At 45.4% G+C, this 22,654-nt stretch overlaps 1 pseudogene; it reads left to right on the top strand.

Annotated features, from left to right (window-relative positions):
* The first annotated feature begins 929 nt into the window (after positions 1-929).
* LOC138845746 (speckle-type POZ protein-like pseudogene) lies at positions 930-22,652 on the top strand (annotated as a pseudogene).
* Positions 22,653-22,654: the final 2 nt, after the last annotated feature.

Genomic DNA, 22,654 nt, shown 5'->3' with positions numbered 1-22,654 from the left:
CAAGAGGCACAGAGTCACCACACAGATGCCGGGAGCTGGGTGAAAGCAGGCCAGAGGTGAGCAGCCCGCAGACTCGTCTATTTCAGCTGGTACAGCAGCTTATATAGCCGAGGCAGCCAATTTTGTCAAGGGGCGGTTTATGCCCTAACAAATCATAGCCTGTTGCCAGGCAGGCTCTGTTGCCATGTGGTTTCGGAAGCCATCCAAGCACAGCCTGTTGCCAGGCAGGCTCCGTTGCCAGGTGGTTTCCAAAGCCATCCAATCACAGCCTGTTGCTAGGCAGGCTCCGTTGCCAGGTGGTTTCCAAAGCCATCCAATCACAGTCTATTGCCAGGCAGCCTCCGTTGCCAGCGGCCATCTTAGCATGGCCTTCTTGTTCCACCACATTTCCCCCTTTTTGTTTATTTTTGAACAACGGGAAGCATGATTCTTGGCCATACTGTTGTTGACCCCGTTTCCATGTGGTCTCCGTTTGTGGCTGTGCCTGTCTTAGGTTGTCCCCCAGGGGATCTTACCCGTCATTGACTAATCATCCCTCAAAATGGGAGACCACAGGAGTGCTTGCTCAGATGGGGGTAGGAATGAGGAACAACGGTAACTGCATGCAGTCTGTGGGCCATTTGAGTGGCTGGCCAGAGCTAGTGGGGTATAAAGCAGCAGTGGATGTGGCTATGGGCAGTTCCGCAGGATCACATGATAGGGCAGCAGCTTGACAATTGGTAGCAGATGCGTCAGCTAACAAGGCGGACTCTCAGTCTTGTTGACTGTCAGTTGCAGGCTTGATGTTTCTGGCTGGGACCCAAATGGGCTGTCCCGCATTCTCTGGATAGACACAAGCATATCCTTGGCCCTTGGTCAGCAGAAGCCTTTCTACGGGTGTTGGGATCCAGGGCCTGAATTCCGCATCTGCTGCTACATTTCCCGCAAACATGCAGGTGGGATGGGGTCTAGCAGCTGCCCTGAGAGCCTGGGGTGCCTGGGGACTGCCACAAACATGGGGATCCTCACTGGGTGCAGATAGGATGACCTCACATGGGTTATTGCCTCGAGGTCATCTAAGTTCATCCCACGGATATGTGGGGGGTGGCTTACTAGGCATTGCTGCGTTGTCTGCTGTCATGTCATTTTCACTGTTAGAGCTCTCTCCCTAAGTCATCAACTGATGTCTGTGAGACACAGAGGCCTGGAGAGACAGGCTGTTATCACTCACAGATTCATTATGTTTGGCACTCTGTGTGGGTTTCTGAGAGGGGGTATCTTTCCCATGTTTGAGTGCTTAAGAGCGGCACGACACGCCAACTCTAGCCAAAGGAAAGACACGCACAGCACTGCTGCCATAACAAAACAAATTCCTAGCACCTCAGTGGCTGATGGCACTATGCAGGGGTTCTCTACATTAGACGGACAGACAGTGGTGTATCAGGTCGTACGTTTGTCCTGTGCTTAGTGGGGGACTTCCTTGACTCATTAGGTCAAGGCCGTATGCCCACACACTGTCTCCGGAGCATCAACTCTCTCGAGGGAGGGTAGATGACTTGGTTCCAAATTCTGGGATGATCAGTCCCTTATGTGAATTCGCCAGGCAAACTGAAAGTAAAAGGAGGAGCTGAGAAGCGGCATTAGGTTTCTGGGCAGTGTGTGCCTAACCTGGGGTCACTTAGACTGAGGACAAGGGCAAGGAAAGGGCGTAGGAGGGGGTTCTGTGCTCACCCTCACAGAACCGAACAGCACACAAAACGCCGAGGGGCCCACTTGCTGAAATCCAGGGGGACCTCGCCGAGTCCGACACGCTGTCTCTCTCTCAGTCACGTTGGTGCCAGATGTTGCTGTGGATTCCTTCTGAGAGGAGGAGCGTGGTGGGGGCAAGAGGCGCAGAGTCACCACACAGATGCCGAGAGTCGGCTGAAAGCAGGCCAGAGGTGAGCAGCCCGCAGACTCGTCTATTTCAGTTGGTGCAGCAGCTTATATAGCTGAGGCAGCCAATCTTGTCAAGGGGCGGTTTATGCCCTAACCAATCACAGCCTGTTGCCAGGCAGGCTCCGTTGCCATGTGGTTTCCCAGGGAGTTTCTGAAGCAGTTCCTGAGTAACTGATGCCAGCGGCAATCTTGGCACGACCTTCTCATTCTACCACACGATCCCATGAGGGTGCAGGGGCCCCGACACGTGGTGCCAGTGCCCCCCGACCCATGAGGGTGCCAGCATCCCCAACCCCATGAGTGTGCCTGAACAACCAACCCCATGAGGGTGGCTGCTGCCCCTGACCCTGTGAGGATGGCTGCCACCCCGACCTGGTGAGGGTGGCTGTGGCCACCGACCCCGTGAGGGTGCCCATGCCCCCTGACCTGTGAGGGTGCCCCTGTCCCCCAACCCATGAGGTTGCCACCACCCACCAACCTCTGTGGGTGCCAACATGGAGGAAGGTTGTCTACGTGCCCCCCCCCCCCCATACAGTGGCATCACAGCTACCCCCAGCCCTCCCCTACCCCAACCACAGCCCACAGGTGGGCCTTCCTCAGTCTTCCTGAGCAGACAAAACTCCGGGAGGCTCCCGAGCTGTCTTTCAGAATCCCTCTCAGTGCCCCTGAGGAGTGTCAGCCAAGGTAGGCACCTGCCACTCTGCCTGCCTCAGGACCGCATCTGCCCCACTGCACCAGCCCCACACTGGGGGGCGCCCCTGGGACCTCAGGGCCAGGCCCCTCCCTCTCCCTGCTGCAGCTCCAGACTCCCTCGTTCCTGTTTCTGTCCTTGGGCCAGCTGACTCTCTCCTCTCCCTTCCCAGGCATCCTCGGGACTCAGTGAGCTGCCCAGGGCCTCCATGGCTGAGCCTGGGGGTTCTCGGGACAGGATCCGCACCACTGGCAGACGTGGGTGCCCTCTGAGCTGTCAGAGAGGCCAGGGGCTTGTGGTTGATGGTGTAGGGGCTGGGAACTTGGGGGGTGTTGTGGGACAGCCAGAGGCCTTTGAATCTCATCCTGGACATGCCACACCCGCCCCAGTCGGAGCTGCGCTGCTGGGGGCAGGGGGGTATCCTGCCCCCTGGCCTGGGAGCCCCAGCACAGGCCAGGGTGAAAGGCCGGGGGTCACCTCGTCCCTTGGGTGTGCAGTTGAGAGTGGCCGGGGGTGAAGCCTTCGGTTGCTTGATGACCTCAAAGCCTGAGAATCCTCTGCACCCATCAGCCCAGGTGAGGCGGGGACACACAGCCTCCTGCCTCCCTCCTGGGCATTGTCACACCTGCTACTGGCTGAAGGCGGGGTCCTCAGCCCCGGATGAAGCCCCGTAGCCAGGGCAGGTCAGCTACTCTGAGGTCCGCCTGGCCGGGCCGCAGAGTTGGCCCAGGGCCCCACCTGCCACTCCTCGCTGGCCTCTGACTCTCCCTCTTCTGCTTTTCCCCAGCAGGGAGGGCCCAAACTCGCCTCCATGACCTGCAGCCTCCAGACCAGCCGAGGCTCCCTCTTAGATTTATGAGTCTGTGGCCCCCTGCCCGCCCTGCCTCCTCAGGGTCCCCTCAGAGGACTCCTGGGCTTTTTGAGCACCCGAGGGGCCTCCGGCGCCCCCTCCAGCCATCCGATTTAGCTGCACGCTCCTGGTTCAAGCAGGGTTCTTCCTCCTGTCTTTCTCCATCAGGCCTGCTGGCTGCCACGTGAGCCTCCCAGGCTAGTGCTGGCCCTGGCCAGTGGGTCCAAAGGCAGGGCCGTCAGTGAGGAGGGAAGCCCCAGAGGGCCAGGCAGTGTCAGGACTGTGGCTGTGCTGCCTGGGTGGTGAGTGAGAGGTGGCGTGAGTGGCAGGGGAGGCCCTCTCCAGCCTCCACCTCGACTCCCCGGAAGCTCTGGTCACCCACTCCAGCTCCTCCTCCCATCTTCCTTCCCCTTCCTGTCCATGGCCTTTTCCAGAAAGCTCACCCACGTGCCCACCTGCTGCTGCTTCCGGCCCCCGCCCTGCCCACCAGTGCCGTGGCCTGGCTGCTCTTGCCTTACCACCTGTCTCCCTCCTCTCTCTCCGCTGTTCTCTCTGCTTTCTTGCCTACTGCCAGATGATTGGGTCAGGCAAGTCCATTCCGTCCTGAGAGCCCCAGGCCCCCCTTCGACCTCTAACCAGATCCTTCCTCCTCCTCGGAGACCTCCCTTTGCCAGCCTGCCTGGACAGCTGTTCTGTGACTTGACAGTGGCCCTCAGCCCCAAAGCCTCCCCTTCATCTGTGACTTTCTGTTGTGTGGTGAGCTGACACCTCCAGGTGTGACCTTGGTGAAAATTTGTGTCTCTCTGCGGTCCTGCTCCTGCCCTGTTCTATAAATATCTATAAAAACTCATATTACACACACACACACACGGGCGTGCGCGTGCACACACACACACACGCACACACACGTGACAGTGCCCCTGGAGTCACAGTGTAAGGAGACCAGCCTGGAAGAGGCCTCTTCACCCCCCTGAATGCTCAGCACAGCACAGACGGCTGTCCACTGCTGGCAGGCCTTGCTGCCTTGTGCAGTGCCCGTCCACAAGTGACTCTTGCCCAAGATGCCCTTGCCCAGGTGCCCCCGCCTAGCAATGACCCTCACACAGATGCCCTCCTCGCCCAGACACCCTCACCCATGATGCCCCCCGGCCCAAAGTGAACCTCACCCAGGCTGCCCTTACCCATGATACCCCTGCCCCAGAAGTGACCCTTGCCCCTGCCTGGGTGCTCCCGCCCAGCAATGCCCCTCACCCAGATGCCATCCCTGAAATTGACCTCACCCGAAGATGACCCTGGCCCAGAAGTGACCCTTGCCCGAAGATGCCCTTGCCTGGAAGCCCCCTCCAGCAATGACCCTCACCCAGATGCCTTTGCCTGAAAATGACCTTGCCTGAAAATGCCCCTGGCCCAGAAATGACCCTACGCATGATGCCCCGGGCTGGAAGTGACCCTTACCCAGCGAAGCAACCAGCAGACATGACCCTCACCCAGGTGCCCCTGGACCGGAAGTGACCCTTGACCAGCGATGCCCTTGCCAATGCCCCCTGCACAGAGATGACCTCACCCTGTGACGCTGTCCTCGCCCAGATGCCCTCTCCCATGATGCCTTCTGATCCGAAGTGAACCTCTCCCAGACTGCACTTACCCATAATGCCCTCCCTCCACAGAAAATAGTTCCCAGGTCTGCCAATTCCCAGGGTCCCCGTGGATGCGTGGGCGGGCTCCAGCACAGCGGACTGAAGTGTTAGGACAGTCCCTCCTCAGGGAACAGTTCCCAGAGTCTTCCCATCGCCAGGATCCCCCGTGGAGGCGTGGGCGGTTCAAGCTAGGTGAGCTGAGGTGTGAGGACCCTCCCTCCTCAGGGAACAGTCCCCAGAATCTGCGGACCCAGGGTCCCCGTGGAGGCGTGGGCGGGCCCCAGCACTGCCCGCTGAGGTGTTAGGACCCTCCCTCCTCAGGGAACAGTTCCCGGGTCTGCGGACCCAGGGTCCCCCTGGAGGCGTGGGCGGGCTCCTGCACAGCGCGCTGCGGTGTTAGGACCCTCCCCCCTCAGGGAACAGTTCCCGTGGTCTGCGGACCCAGGGTCCCCGTGGAGGCGTGGGTGGGCTCCAGCACTGCCCGCTGAGGTGTTAGGACCCTCCCCCCTCAGAGAACAGTTCCCCGGGTCTGCCCACCCAAGGGTCCCCCTGGAGGCGTGGGCGGGCCCCAGCACTGCCCGCTGAGGTGTTAGGACCCTCCCTCCCACACCTCTCTCCTGGTGTGGCTTCAGTCTGCTCTAAGGCTCTTGAGATAAGAGTCTCCACATGCCAGTATATGGAGAAACAGGGAGTAGACACTGTTAGTTGCTATTTTACTGGAGCATAGACTCCTTCAACCAGATACCTAATGCAGCTATATGTTTTAGGGAATCTTGGCTAGGTGCTCTATGTGTGTGCACACCGCGTCTCATGGAGCCATTCTGTGACCTTGCAAGCTCATCCATCCTGAAGACAGCTCGAACGCTGGCTGGAGTTTCCAGGCGGAGGCTCCCAGATTCCTTTTGCCCAGGCTTACGTCTCCCTTCTATGAGTCTAGCTCTTACTGTTCCAAAGGGCGGTAATGAGGCAGCTTCCCTGGGCCTTTGAGTCCATGTTGGTCTGTATTCATTTGCCACGATAACAAAGTAGTACCAGAGGTAGTAGCTTAAAAACAAACTGATTTTGCCCAGAAATCCAAGATCAGGTTTTAGCAGGGCTAGTTGCTGCTGAAGGCTCTTAGAAAAAGGTCTGTATCAAGCCTCTCTCCTTGTCCTGCAGTTGGCCATCTCCCTATGTCTCCACATGGGCTTCCTCTATGCAAATCTCTGAATCCAAGTCTCCTCCTTTAATAAGAACATTCATGTTACAATTGGGCTTACCTTAACTTATAAATAATTGCATTTGCAATGACTCTGTTTTCAATTACAGTGACATTCAGAGGCCTGGATGGTTAGGACATCAACATAGGAATTTGCTGTTGGGCACAGCTCAGCCAGTAATGTTCCATGAAAGAAACCATCTAAAAGGAAAAAAAGACCAAAAGAAGACTTCTAAGAGGGGAAGAGATCTCCCTTCTGACATTAGCTACAAGTTTGTAAGTTCTCTTTCTCTCATGCAAGGCTCCACCCCAAGTCACACTGTTATACACCCTGGTGGGAAGTGGGCTAAAAGAGGGAGCTACTCACCAGCCTGTGGCTTGAGTATGACTCTGTTACAGGTGAGGATGCTCCCTGACCCATTTATTTCTTAGAAAGCAAGAATGTGAGCATCATCCATCAAGCAAATATAGATTAGATGCCCACTACATACCCAGTCCTTCTCCATAAAAAATGCTTGCCCTAATGGAACTTGTCTTCTGGTGGCAGAAGGCAGAAATAAACAATAAACATAATAACCAAATGATAAATTAATAGGGGCAAACAGAGGAGAGTGTATGGAACGTGCAGTTGTAAGACCAACCTGAGAGGGTCAGATGTGAGCAAAAACTTGAAGGTGAGAGGGAGCTGGTCTTGTGTGTTCTGCCGGGGCATGGGAGGAGCCTTTGCCAGCTGCGGCAGATAGCAGCAGCTTCAGGAGGCCTCTGGCCAGAGGGAAGGGAGGTGCAGGACAGGAGGTCAGAAATGTGATGGGAGAAGGGTCACAGCCATCCTTGTGGACTTGAATTAGCTGGGTGTGTTGGAGCAGGGTTGTGAGCTTGTGTGACGTGCTGTGGAGGCTCACCTTGGGTGGTCTGGAGGAGACTCCAGATGGTGAGGCTGAACGCAGGAGAACAGTTGAGAGGTGGTTGCAGCATTGCAGAGGAGAGGTGCCATAGCTCGGTGCCAAATGGCAGCGGTGGAGGTGGCTCTTCGCTTGACCCAGTCGTCCTTGCCGCAGTTTCTTGCTTCCAAGGCATTGAGCCAAAATTGCCTGGCTGCATCCTCCTTCAGAATGCCTTGTTCTGGCCCTCAGCAAGCTCTGATTCGCACCATCTGAAGCGAGTCACTGTGGTTTTCCCTTCTAGTCACTGCTGAAGAGCCATCTGTCCTTTGCAAAGCTGAAGTTGCACCAGGGGCAGCATTCTTTTTACAGTATTGTAGGAGTGCTTAAGGGAATCCCATTTCATTCGTAACCTAAGCTAAGGCAGTTGTGAGCTCCTGGACTAACCCAGTAATACTGTTTTGTTTTGCTGTTGTCAGCCATCTTGTCACATACAACTTTGCTGTAGCCACTATTCTTTTTTTTTTTTTTAACTTTTATTTAATGAATATAAATTTCCAAAGTACGATTTATGGATTACAATGGCTTCCCCCCCATACCGTCCCTCCCACCCACTACCCTCCCCTTTCCCACTCCCTCTCCCCTTCCATTCACATCAAGATTCATTTTCAATTATCTTAATATACAGAAGATCAGCTTAGTATACATTAAGTAAGGATTTCAACAGTTTGCTCCCACACAGAAACATAAAGTGAAAAATAATAGATGATTTTTTTTAAATGATGATGAAATCAGATCAGACCTATTGTCATGTTTAATCCCAGTGAGAGTCAAGTTGGGAGTTGATAATTTTTTTTTTTTACAGAGGATAAGTTTAGTATACATTAAGTAAAGATTTCAACAGTTTGCACCCCCATAGAAACACAAAGTGAAATATATTGTTTGAGTACTCGTTATAGCATTAAATCTTAATACACAGCACATTAAGGACAGAGATCCTACATGAGGAGTAAGTGCACAGTGACTCCTGTTGTTGACTTTACCAATTGACACTCCTGTCTATGGCATCAGTAGTCTCCCTATGCTCCAGTCATGAGTTTCCAAGGCTATGGAAGCCCTCTGAGTTCTCCGATTCTTATCTTGTTTAGACAAGGTCATAGTCAAAGTGGAGGTTCTCTCCTCCCTTCAGAGAAAGGTACCTCCTTCTTTGAAGACCCGTTCTTTCCACTGGGATCTCACTCACAGAGATCTTTTGCCAGAGTGTCTTGGCTTTCCATGCCTGAAATACTCTCATGGGCTTTTCAGCCAGATTCGAATGCCTTTAGGGCTGATTCTGAGGCCAGAGTGCTATTTAGGACATCTGCCATTCTATGAGTCTGCTGAGTATCTCACTTCCCATGTTGGATCACTCTCCCCTTTATTTATTCTATCGGTTAGTGTTAGCAGGTACTAGACTTGTTTATGTGCTCCCTTTGACTCTTAGTCCTTTCATTATGATCAATTGTGAACTGAAATTGATCACTTGGAATAGTGAGATGGCATTGGTACATGCCACCTTGATGGGATTGAATTGGAATCCCCTGGTATGTTTTTAACTCTACCATTTGGGGCAAGTCAGCTTGAGCATGTCCCAAATTATACATCTCTTCCCTCTCTTATTCCCACTCTTATGTTTAACAGGGATCACATTTCAGTTAATTTTTTAACACTTAAGAATAACTGTATATTAATTACAGAATTAAACCAGTCATATTAAGTAGAACAGACAAAAAAACTACTAAGAGGGATAATGTATTAAGTTGTTCATTAACAGTCAGGGCTGTGCTGATCAAGTCACCGTTTCCCATAGTGTCCGTTTCACTTCAGGAGGTTTCCTTTTTGGTGTTCAGTCAGTTGTCACCGATCAGGGAGAACATATGGTATTTGTCTCTTTGGGACTGGCTTATCTCACTCAGCATGATGTGTTCCAGATTCCTCCATTTTGTTGCAAATGACTGGATTTCGTTGTTTCTTACTGCAGTATAGTATTCTAAAGAGTACATATCCCATAATTTCTTTATCCAGTCTACCGTTGATGGGCATTTAGGTTGGTTCCAGGTCTTAGCTATTGTGAATTGAGCTGCAATAAACATTAGGCTGCAGACCGCTTTTTTGTTTGCCAATTTAAATTCCTTTGGGTAAATTCCAAGGAGTGGGATGGCTGGGTCGAACGGTAGGGTTATCTTCAGGTTTCTGAGGAATCTCCAGACTGACTTCCATAGTGGCTTGACCAGTTTGCATTCTCACCAACAGTGGGTTAGTGTCCCTTTTTCCCCACATTCTCGCCAGCATCTGTTGTTGGTAGATTTCTGCATGTGAGCCATTCTAACCGGGGTGAGGTGAAACCTCATTGTGGTTTTGATTTGCATTTCCCTGATTGCTAATGACCTTGAACATTTTTTCATGTGCCTGTTGGCCATTTGGATTTCCTCTTTTGAAAAATGTCTATTGAGGTCCTTGGCCCATCTCTTAATTGGGTTGTTGGTTTTGTTTTTGTGGAGTTTCTTGATCTCTTTGTAGATTCTGGTTATTAACCCTTTATCTTTTGCATAGTTTGCAAATATTTTTTCCCATTCTGTCGGTTGTCTCTTCACTCTCCTGACTGTTTCTTTTGCAGTACAGAAACTTCTCAATTTGATGCAATCCCAATAGTTAATTTTGGCTTTGACTGCCTGTGCCTCCCGGGTCTTTTCCAGAAACTCTTTGCCTGTGCCAATATCTTGAAGGGTTTCTCCAATGTTCTCTAGTAACTTGATGGTGTCAGGTCATAGATTTAGGTCTTTAATCCATGTTGAGTGGATTTTTGTGTAAGGTGTAAGGTAGGGGTCTTGCTTCATGATTCTGCACGTGGAAATCCAGTTTTCCCAGCACCATTTATTGAATAGACTGTCCTTGCTCCAGGAATTAGTTTTAGATCCTTGATCAAATATAAGTTGGCTGTAGATGTTTGGGTTGATTTCTGGTGTTTCAATTCTGTTCCATTGGTCTATCCATCTGTTTCTGTACCAGTACCATGCTGTTTTGATTACAACTGCCCTGTAGTATGTCCTGAAATCTGGTATTGTGATGCCTCCAGCTTTGTTTTTGTTGTACAAAATTGCTTTAGCTATTCGAGGTCTCTTGTGCCTCCATATAAATTTCAGCACCAATTTTTCCAGATCTGAGAAGAAGGTCTTCGGTATCTTGATTGGTATTGCATTGAATTTATAAATTGCTTTTGGGAGAATGGACATTTTGATGATATTGATTCTTCCAATCCATGAGCATGGAAGATTTTTCCATTTCTTGGTATCCTCTTCTATTTCTTTCTTTAAGGTTTTGTAATTTTCATCGTAGAGATCTTTAATGTCCTTGGTTAAGTTTATTCCAAGGTATTTGATTGTTTTTGTAGTTATTGTGAATGGGATTGATCTTAGGAGTTCTTCCTCAGCCATGGCATTGTCTGTGTATACAAAGGCTGTTGATTTTTGTGCATTGATTTTATACCCTGCTACTTTGCCAAAATCTTCTATGAGTTCCAATAGTCTCTTAGTAGAGTTCTTTGGGTCCCCTAAATAAAGAATCATGTCATCTGCAAAGAGGGATAGTTTGAGTTCTTCCTTCCCAATTTGTATCCCTTTAATTTCTTTTTCTTGCCTAATAGCTCTGGCTAGAACCTCCAGAACTATATTGAATAGCAGTGGTGAGAGTGGACATCCCTGTCTTGTACCAGATCTCAGTGGAAATGCTTCCAACTTTTCCCCATTCAATAGGATGTTGGCTGTGGGTTTTTCATAGATTGCTTTGATTGTATTGAGGAATGTTCCTTCCAAACCCAGTTTGCTTAGAGTTTTCATCATGAACGGGTGTTGTATTTTATCAAATGCTTTCTCTGCATCTATTGAGATAAACATATGGTTTTTCTTCTGCAGTCTGTTAATGTGGTGTATCACATTGATTGTCTTGCGCACATTGAACCATCCCTGCATACCAGGGATAAATCCCACTTGGTCTGGGTGGATGATCTTCCTGATGTGTTGTTGCATTCTATTGGCGAGAATTTTATTGAGGATTTTTGCATCTATGTTCATCAGGGATATTGGTCTGTAATTCTCTTTCAGTGCTGCATCTTTTTCCGGCTTAGGAATTAAGGTGATGCTGGCTTCATAGAAAGAATTTGGGAGGATTCCCTCTTCTTCGATTGTTCTGAATAGTTTGAGAAGAATTGGAGTTAGTTCTTCTTTAAACGTCTGGTAGAATTCAGCAGTGAATCCATCTGGTCCTGGGCTTTTCTTTGTTGGGAGGGCCTTTATTACTCTTTCAATTTCTGTCTCAGTTATGGGTCTGTTTAGGTTTTCGATGTCTTCCTGGTTCAATTTAGGTAGGTTGCATGTGTCCAGGAATCTATCCTTTTCTGATAGGTTTCCCTGTTTGCTGGCATACAAGTCCTTGTAGTAATTTCTGATGATTCTTTTTATTTCTGTGGTGTCTGTTGTTATGTTTCCTTTTTCATCTCTGATTTTATTGATTTGGGTCTTTTCTCTTCTTTTTTTAGTTAGTTGGGCCAATGGGGTGTCAATTTTGTTTATTTTTTCAAAAAACCAGCTCCTCGTTTGGCTGATTTTTTGTAATGTTTTTCTTGATTCAATCCTGTTGATTTCTTCTCTGATTTTAATTATTTCTCTTCTCCTACTAGATTTGGGTCTGGTTTGCTGTAGGTTTTCTAGATCCTTGAGGTGAATTGAAAGCTCATCTATTTGGTGCCTTTCCAATTTCTTGATGTAGGCACCTATCGATATAAACTTCCCTCTTAACACTGCTTTTGCTGCGTCCCATAAGTTTTGGTATGTTGTGCTGTTATCCTCATTTACTTCCAGAAAGTTTTTGATTTCTCTTTTGATTTCTTCTATGACCCCTTGTTCATTCAGGAGCATGTTGTTCAATCTCCATGTGTTTGCATATGCTCTAGGGATTCCTGAGTTGCTAATTTCCAACTTCATTCCTTTATGGTCTGAGAAGCTGCATGGTATGATTCTAATTCTTTTGAATTTGCTGAGACTTGCTTTATGGCCCAGTATGTGGTCAATCCTAGAGAAGGTTCCATGTACTGCTGAGAAGAATGTAAGAATGTAAGATGTAGGCTTGAAAATTCTGTATATATCTGTTAGATCCATTTGGGCTATAGTGTCGTTTAAATCTACTGTATCCTTGTTGATCTTCTGTCCTATTGATCTGTCTATTTCTGAGAGGGGAGTATTGAAGTCCCCCAGTACTATTGTATTGGGGTCTAAGTCTCCCTTTAAGTCCGTTAACAAATCTTTTAGATAAACCGGTGCCCTGTAGTTAGGTGCATATACATTGATAATTGTTATATCTTCTTGTTGTATTGATCCCTTAATCATGATATAGTGTCCCTCTTTGTCTCTCTTAACAGTTTTTGTGGTAAAGTTTATGTTGTCTGATATTAAGATGGCTACGCCCGCTCTTTTTTCATTTCTGTTGGCATGGTATATCTTTTTCCAGCCTTTCACTTTCAGTCTGTATGCATCTTTGTTGGAAAGATGTGTTTCTTGTAAGCAGCAAATAGATGGGTTTTGTTCCTTAACCCAATCAGCCAATCGGTGTCTTTTAACTGGACAGTTCAGGCCATTCAGGTTCAATGTGACTAATGATAAGTGGTAACTTTGCCCTGCCATTTGCCAAAGATAAGTTCTAATATGTGCTTTGAATTCCCTGTGATCTTTTGCTGTGAGGTTTCCTTCCTTGATTTCCTTCCTTTACCTTCTTTCATATTGATGACCGTGTTTCTGTGTTTCTGTGTGTAACACATCTTTAAGCATCTTTTGCAGGGCTGGATGAGTTGTAGCCACTATTCTTAATGCATGGCTCTTGAGCTGTGGACAAGAAAGTTTCCATTGTGCACATGTCTGCTGCTGTAGCAGCTCTTGGTCTCCCCATTGTGTGGGATCTTCTGTTGGAACAACAAAAATTAGTCTCTCACAGTTCTAGAGGCTGGAAGCTGAGACTGTGGTGTGAGCAGGTCTGGTTCCTTCTAAGGCCTTTCTCCTTGACTAGCAGGTGGCTGTCTTCTCCCTGAGTCCTCCCCTGGCTTCCCCTCTGTGTGACTGGGTTCTAACCTCCCCTCATAAGGATACCAGTTATTTGGATTAGGTCCACCAAATTACCTGCCTTTAATTTAATTACTTCTTTCAAAAGCCTTATCTCCAGGTAGTCACATTCTGAAGTGTACCAGGGCATGTGAATTTAGGGGTGTGGTTTCCAGCCTGGAGCAGGACTGTTTGTGCTCAGTTTCTTTTCACTGCGCCAACACGATCAGGTACTGGTGTTTTCTCTGTAGCATAATTGTATCAATCATTTCTATTTTCCTAAGGTTTCATTTCTTGAGGTTGAAATTGTGCCATTTGATTTGAACACCAGTTTGTGAATAAAAAAAATGCTCTATTCCCAATTATTGACACGGGTTGTGTTGTCAATTTAACACAATCCTAAAATAGAATTCCAAAACTCAATTTGGAAAATGATAGCATCTTTAAAATAAATTTACAGCTTCTACAAAGAATTGGTCAGGAGAGCAGAGAGCTAGTCTGCCTGGGTTACCATCCCAGCTATTGTAATCTCTAGCTGTTTAATCTGATGTGAATCACTTAAGTCTGCATTTCATTGAGTTTTCTTGTCTGGAAATGTGTATAATCACAGTTCTTACTTGGTAGAGTTATAATAAGAATTTAAGATGTTCATCTATGTGAAGAACATAAAAGAGGGTGTGGCACACAGAAAGTGTTAGATAAATGTTTGATTGTTACTCCAAGGGCAACTGCTTCAAATGAGGACACTCATTTGAATGAATTAGATCTGGTGAGTTTATTAAAATGTACCTGCTAATTTGTGTGAACAGTTTATGGGTTTCCTAGGGTGCAGCATACTTTGATCTGAGAGGATAGTCAATATTTGTCATGGACAACCTGTAATTTTAAAGAAATACTGCGGTTAATTTTAGTCCCTGAATCACATGGGACTCTTGTTTATCAGCACTGAAGTGGTCTAATTTGGTAGTATTATTTGAGGACCACAGTGTGATTGCAGTAGCATCAGGTGTGTGCGGACAGTTAATATGTTACAATTTGTTCCTTAAGCCAGCTCCCCATTCCAATAAGAACAGATCCCATGTTATCTATACAGTATATTATAGTTCTGTGTAAAATTTTGTTTGTGAGCATTCTACTCTATATATGGCTTGAAAGCCATTAGAGACATCCAGGAGGTTATTCATATTCTTCTATCCCACCACTGGTTTAATTCAAAGGACTTGCTGCCTATCCACCTTCATTTTTTTCAAGATTTTTATTTATTTATTTGAAAGTCAGAGTTATACAGAGAGAGGAGAGGCACAGAGAGAGAGAGAGAGAGAGAGAGGGAGAGAGAGAGAGAGAGGTTTTCTATCTGATGGTTCACTCCCCAAATGGCCGCAACCACTGGCCGATCTGAAGCCAGGAGCCAGGAGCCAGGAGCTTCTTCCGGGTCTCACACATGGGTGCAGGGCCCAAGGACTTGGGTCATCTTCCACTGCCTTCTCAGGCCACAGGAGAGCTGGATCGGAAGTGGAACAGCGGGTCTTGAACCAACTCCCATATGGGATGCCGGCACTTCAAGCCAGGGTGTTAACCCACTGTGCCACAGTGCCAGCCCCATTGCCTTCATTGTTAATGCATAAACTGGTCTCTGTGTACAACTGGAACCACTTATTTAAAATACACTATTAATTGCTCATCTAAGTGCTACTATGTGGTGAACCATTTATTAATATTGCTTTAGCTGAATGGTCTCCCATGGGCGTAGCAAGGTGAAGGGAATTCATGCTCAAGGAAGGTTTTCATTTTGGGCAGTGGACATCAGCAGTGCAAAGCTGTGAGACTCCTAGTACCAAAGGAAGAATTAGTTCAAGCCCGTGTTTGGCACCACTGCCCCTCTCTCTCCAACTTTGGTTTGCTATGTCCCACTCTCCCTGATAGTATGACATTCAGATTTATCTTTTCTTAAAAGATGCACGGTGACAACTAACTGAGCACCTAAAAGGAAACCTGTTGAAGTGAAATGGACACTATGAGAAACAGTGACTTGATCAGCCCTTGTCCTGACTATCGAGAACAACTTACTACTTTATTCCTTTTAGCATTTTTTTGTTCTACTTAATATCATTGGTTGAACTCTTTAATTAACACAATTATTCTTAGGTGTTTAAATTTAACTGAAAAGTGATCCCTGTTAAATATAAGAGTGGGAATAAGAGAGAGAGGAGATGTACACTTTGGCATATACTCAATCGGACTTATCCCTAATGGTAGAGTTAGAAACATGCCAGGGGATTCCAATTCAATCCCATCAAGGTGGCATGTACCAATGACATCTCACTAGTCCAAGTGATCAATTTCTGTTCACAATTGATCATAATGATAGGACTAAGAGTCAAAGGGATCACATAAACAAGACTAGTGCCTGCAAATACTGATAGAATTAAAAAGGAGAGAACAATCCAACATGGGAAGCGGGATACACAGCAGACTCATAGAATGGCAGATGTCCTAAACAGCACTCTGGCCTCAGAATCAGCCCTTAAGGCATTCGGATCTGGCTGAAGAGCCCATGAGAGTATTTCAGGCATGGAAAGCCAAGACACTCTGGCAAAAAACAAAACAAAACAAAACAAAACAAAACAAAAAAAACCTAAATGAAAGATCTCTGTGAGTGAGCAGAAACAACGGGACCATCAAAGAAGGAGGTACCTTTCTCTGAAGGGAGGAGAGAGCTTCCACTTTGACCATGGCCTTGTCTGAATAAGATCGGAGTTGGCGAACTCAAGAGGCTTCCATAGCCTTGGCAGCTCAAGACAAGAGCCTAGGGTGATTACTGACGTTATAAATAAGAGTGTCAATTGTTAAATCAACAACAGGAGTCACTGTGCACTTACTCCTCATGTAGGATCTCTGTCTTTAATGTGTTGTACTATATGATTTAACGGTATAACTAGTGCTCAAACAGTACTTTACACTTTGTGTTTCTATGTGGGTGCAAACTGTTGAAATCTTTACTTAATCTATGCTAAATTGATCTTCTGTATATAAAGATAATTGAAAATGAATCTTGATGTGAATGGGATGGGAGAGGGAGTGGGAGATGGGATAGTTGTGGGTGGGAGGGTGGTTATGGGGGGAAAAAGCTGCTATAATCCAAAAGTTGTACTTTGGAAATTTATATTTATTAATAAAAGTTAAAAAAATGCAGTCTCCAAACAGCCAGTGTCTATACTTCTCTAGGCAGGTTTCCAAATATTATTTTCTTTTTTTTGCATTTAAATTGTTTTATTTATTTTTATTTTTATTTTTTATTTAATGAATTTGAATTTACAAAGTGCAACTTTTGTATTATTGTGGCTCCCCCCCCACAACCTCCCTCCCTCCCACAGCCCTCCCCTCTCCCACTCCCTCTCCCATCCTGCCCTTCATCGAGTTTCATTTTCAATTACCTTCATATACAGAAGATCAAGTTAGTATATACTAAGCAAAGATTTCAACAGGCTGCACTCGCACAAGGTATAGGGTATTGTTCGACTAGTAGTGTTGTCTTTAAGTTTCATAGTAAAACACATTAAGGACAGAGATCCTACGTGGAGAGCATGTACCCAGTGACTCCCATTGTTGATTTAACAATTGGCACTCTTATTTATGACATCAGCAATCACCCTGGGCTCTTGCCATGAGCTGTCTAGGCTATGGAAGCCCCTTGAGTTCACCAGCTCTGAACTTGTCTAGTCAAGGCCATATCACAGTGGAGGTTCCTTCCTCCCTTCAGAGAAAGGTGCCTCTCTCCTTGATGGCCTGTTCTTCCGCTGGGGTCTTGTTCACCAGGATCTTTCATTTAAGTTGTTTTTGCCACTGTGTCATGGCTTCCCATGCCTGTGAGACTCTCATGGGCCTTTTAGCCAGATCTGAATGCCCCAAGGGTTGGTTCTGAGGCCCGAGTGCTGTTTGGGGCGTTTGCCATTCTATGAGTCTGCTGTGTGTCCTGCTTCCCCTGCAGGATCATTCTCTCCCTTTTAATGCTATCCTTCATTATTTGTATACACTGGTCTTATTTATGAAATCTCTTCAACACTTACCCTGTCTTTTTGATCGGTTATGTATTTATACTTATCACTTTACCAAGTGCGCTGGCATTGGTACAGCCTCCTTGATAAGATTGAGTTGAAATCCCCTGGCACATTTCTAGCTCTGCCATTGGAGGTAAGTCCGAGTGAGCATGTGCCGACCTATATATCTCCTCCCTCTCTTATTCCCACTCCTGTGTTTCACAGAGATCACTTTTCTGTTAATTTTAAATGCCTAAGAATGATTGTGTATTGATTACAGAGTTCAACCAGTGGTATTATGTAGAACAAACAGAGCAACAACAACGACAACAAAATACTAAAAGGAATAAAATAGTAAGTTCTTCCTCAACAGTCTAGACAAGGGCTGATCATGTCATTGTCTCTCATAGTGTCCATTTCACTTCAATGGGTTTCCTTTTAGATGCTCGTTTAGTTGCCATCAATCAGGGAGAACATGTGATATTTGTCCCTTTGGGACTGGCTTATTTCACTTGGCATATTTTCCAGATTCCTCCATTTTGTTGTAAATGCCCGGATTTCATTGTTTTTTACTGCTGTGTAGTGTTCCGTAGAGTACATATCCCATAGTTTCTTTATCCAGTCATCCGTTGATGGACATGTAGGTTGCTTCCACGTCTTAGCTTTTGTGAATTGAGCTGCAACAAATATTGAGGTGCAAATGGCTCTTTTTTTCTCCCCTTTAATTCCATTTGGGTAAATTCCAAGGAGTGGGATGGCTGGGTCCTGTGGTAGGGCTATATTCAGGTTTCTGAGGACTCTCCAGACTGACTTCCATAGTGGCTTGACCAGTTTGCATTCCCACCAACAGTGGGTTAGTGTCCCTTTTCCCCCACATCCTCACCAGCATCTGTTGTTGGTTGATTTCTGTATGTGAGCCATTCTAACCGGGGTGAGGTGAAACCTCATTGTGGTTTTGATCTGCATTTCCCTGATGGCTAGGGAGCCTGAGCATTTTTCCATGTGTCTGTTGGCCATCCAAATGTTATTTTCAGATGGTGCTGTGGAGCACATCAGTTTTTGTTGGACTGAGACTCCTGAATGCAGGAGAATCTGATGCCACCTTCCCTGTCCTGTGTCTATGCTCGCATCCTTTCAACTCCTCCAGAAGTAGGTCTAGTGTGGGACTGACTGAAGATTGTAAAACTGCACCAATTTCCAGCCTTTTGGAATTCAAGCAGCTTTGTTTACATTCATAAATCACAAATTAGTGGAGGTGATAACATCCAAAGACAGTTCTTACAGTTGGAGAACAGTGAAAGTCAGTGACGCTGCATTGACACATTGCATTCTGTGCTATGGATGCTTCACCTGACACCCTGGTAGCCCTGCTCACACATGCCCCAGACCTTGACCTTTGCTTTCTCTGGCTGTTTTGTAAGCAACCACTCCTTTTCGCAATCCTGTACCATCTCCTTGTGTTTCTAGCACGAGTAAGTGGCTGGTGCAAGGTCCACAGCTTTATACTCTAAGTTCCTAACTAAGCTGGGTGCCCACTAGATATTGCAGGAAGGAGTGAGTCCATAAATGCATGAAGAAATGGGAAGCTCTAGAGCAGATTTTCTCGCTGCTCTTTAGGGCCATCATAACCAAGAGACCTGCTCTCACCGTTCCTCTCCGACTCATCTCACTCTCTTCAAGCTCTGCTGCAAGGGCATGCCTTGTTTTCATCAGACTAGACTTTGTTCTGCCAAATCATCTCTCACAGCATTGCCCAATTAACTTCTCCCCACATAGAAATGTGTTTGTTTTCATATCACTGTTCTGCACAAAAACCAAATAAATTTCCATTGACTTATGGGATAAGCCTCAAAATTCTTTAGCATGATATCTAATACTGACTGGACCTTGTCCTTGAAATTGCTTCAACTTATTTTCATTGCAAATATTAAAAACATATTAAGACATGTAACAGATGCTCACTTACCCACCATTGTGGATAAACAAATGGTAGCATTTCCCCAGTATTTACTTCATCTTTGACTAAAGAAGAAAACACTGCAAATAATGTTGATGAGCTCCAGCTACTGGTAAAGATCTTAGGCTTGACCAAATGTGATTTGCTGTGTTTTCTGTTTTGCTTCATTCATGCTGCTGTAACAAAGGACTAAGATTGGGGGGTTTATAAACAACAGAAGTTTCACTGTTTTTGAAGTCTCAGGTCAGGTTGCCAGCAGGGCCGGGTTCTGGTGAGAGCTGTCTTCTTGACTGCTAACTTCTTAATGTGCCCTCACATGGTAGAAAGAGCACTGGAGAGCTCCCTGGAGATTGTGTTTTAAGGGCACTAATCCTGTTCTTGAGGACTGTACCCTCATTAGCCAGTAACCTTCCAAAGGTACCACACCAAAATATTGTATGACTCGAGGTGAGGATTTCAACAAATGAAATTTCAGGGCATACCAGAATTCAAGCAATCATACATACCTTCTCTAATAGATTTATAATAAACTTAGAATTACTTTTCAGTATTCATTGGACGATTTGTTCCTTGGGTCTGATTTTATTTACAAAAAATTGATGTAGATTATCTGGGGTGAATAGTATGGTTGATGTATGTCCACGTACACTCACGTGAATGTGTGTGTATGGGGGGAGGTGCATATTTGTTTACTGAGAATTAAAGCAAATCTACCCAGTCACACAAAAGTCCATTCTAGACTAGAATGATGGGTGACTGTATCAAAAACCTCAGCTTGACACAGTTTTCTTCCTTTATTGGACTAGACACACATACATACACACACACATAGACACACACCTGATAGTTTGCAGAGAGAGAAGGAACCTTCCTTTCATTCATTATGTTTCTTCATCTCTATGAGTTAACTAAAGCAAAGGTAGTTATGAGATAATTGAGATGGAAGAAACAGTTGGAAATAAGTGGGATATCTGGAGGTTGCTAGGTATTAGATTATATCCAGCAAAGACTGGAAGTGTGTACACTGCACTTTATTAAGGTTTTGAAAGATTGTCTCAAATTGAAAGTGACAATTTGATAAGATTTGCTCAACAAAGGAGAAATTCTTAACAGCTATTCTTATTTAATGTTGGAACAACTAAGCAGAGATTCGATGAGACCTAAGAAGATGGCTGATAATACAGTTAACAGAAATGTCCTCAGACTTCTAATGGCATTCTTGGCTGGGCTGGGCTGGGCTGGGATGGGGTGTACCAGTCATTGGGCATTAAATCAACTCAAGATTTCATGCTAAGGGGAAGCTGTTTGGCAAATCTTCATTTCACGCCAAGTTCTGGTATCCTGACAGATCTCAGGAACATCGAAAGGGTTTCAAAATTAATCACTTTGGACATATAGTTGCTGTACACTGCTGGTGCAGGATTTTGCTTAGAGACTTCCAAATTGTTGTCTTTATCCAGAAAGTAAATTTTACACTGAGATTGGAAAATTGCAGCCACCAAATGGAAAAGATCTCATATAAGTCCAAGAGCAAACTAGTGTAGTTTAGTCAGGATGGGTGACATCTGCTTTGATTCTAGAAATAATCTCAGTTCAGTCTGAGAAAGAAATATTCAAGGCCTAGATTATTATTTTGATAATTTTTTTGTTTTCTCTGGACTGTGTAACCCAACTGAGTTAATTTATTTTTAGAATGGAATCTCCTCTTTGACAAGAAAAGAGTGAAACTTACAGGCAATATACAATGTGGACCACCCAGAAGTGTCTCCACAGGCATTTTCATTCTTACTCGATCTGTGCTGTGTGCTCTTTTGATGAGAAGATTCTTAAGTTTCACACTCATCTGAGTATAGTATCAGGAGAATGTGAGGATTTCCCTTTAAACAAGAAAAAGAATGTGAGATTTTAGCCTGAAACAAAAGCAAAAGAATTGAGTAGAAATAAGTGATTTAGACCCTGACCTTTTTAAAGAAATGATGGTATTCGTTTACACAGGAAACCACCAAATCTTGATAAAATGGCTGTCAACTGTTGGCAGCTGCAGACAGATCTGCACTGGAGCGACTTTAGGTCATGTGTGAAGAACTTTGTGTATTAACCTTTCAGTAGAAAATGTTGCTGATACCCCTCTTCTCGCAGATTTGTACAATGCAGAACGGTTGAAAGCACAAGCTATAGATTTTATTAATAGGTGCACTGTGCTTTGCCAGGTTGGGTGTGAAGATGGGAAAATCTGGAACAGCAGTCAAGCAACTGACGTAACGGAAACATCAGGGTGGAAGTCCACGATTCAGTCACGCCCTCACTTAGTAGCAGAAGCCTTCTGAGCACTCGCCTCTGCACAGTGTTCACAGTTTGGCATTCCTCGCAAATGGCTAAAACAGTCCTGACATATTCCATGAACACTATAAAAATGGAATTGACCGTTACCCTTCCAGGTCCAAAAGGATGCTAATATACAAACCATAAGCAAGAGTTGTATCTGTTTTCTTGTACACAGAACAGATGGTGAAAAGCATATTACTTGCATTTCAGGTGGATAATTTATGTTTTATTCTTAAGCTTTAAATTAGTCTGATTAATTCACTTCAAGGCCTTAAATTATCAATGACTTCTCTTGTTTATATAATACTTTAATTTTTTTTTATTGTGCCTTGCCATTTTGGCCAGGCTACGCAGGATTGCACAGCTCCATAATGCGGTGATTTGGATAACTGAAGATACTAAGTTTCAAAAAGATCTTCCATTATTTCTTGAAAAGAAAAATGAATTTAGAGGTTTTGTCTTGTGCTATCTCAAAGTTTAATTGTAGATTCTTCTTAAAAGTACGTGTATCGGAAATTACCAGTAATGTCTCCAGTCTAAGTTATATAAATATAGATGAGCCTGCTTACCTTCAAGGTAAGTTATGGCAATACACTGCTTCAGTTCTAATTTATTTTTCATTTCAAGGGGCAAATATGCAATGAGTTGGCCAAGACTTTTAGTAAAATTTGTGGTGTTTGTATGTTAACTGTTTAACAAACTGTGGGATTATCCAAATTTACAGTGATCGAGAACTAATTGAGGTTAAGATTTCAACAAGAAAGCATGTTTTCTGCTGAAGTAATTTTTTAAAAACTTATAGTGACCTATATTTATATGAGAATTCTATACATGTTAAAAGTTAAGGATGACCAAATGTAAATTTAATGAGTGGGTCAATTAAGAAAAATATATATGCACTTTTCATGTGTAACTTTTGTATGCTGAGTGGTACATATATTTTTCCTGTTTTGAGGGAATTAATAAGGTGTAATTAATTGTGTCAACTTTTGAAATGATTTTTTAAGACACATGGAAGCAACTGGGATATTTGTGA

This window comes from Oryctolagus cuniculus, chromosome 16, assembly GCF_964237555.1.
Source record: "Oryctolagus cuniculus chromosome 16, mOryCun1.1, whole genome shotgun sequence".
In the NCBI taxonomy this organism is placed as follows: Eukaryota; Metazoa; Chordata; class Mammalia; order Lagomorpha; family Leporidae; genus Oryctolagus; species Oryctolagus cuniculus.
This window is presented reverse-complemented; position numbering and strand designations above follow the sequence as displayed.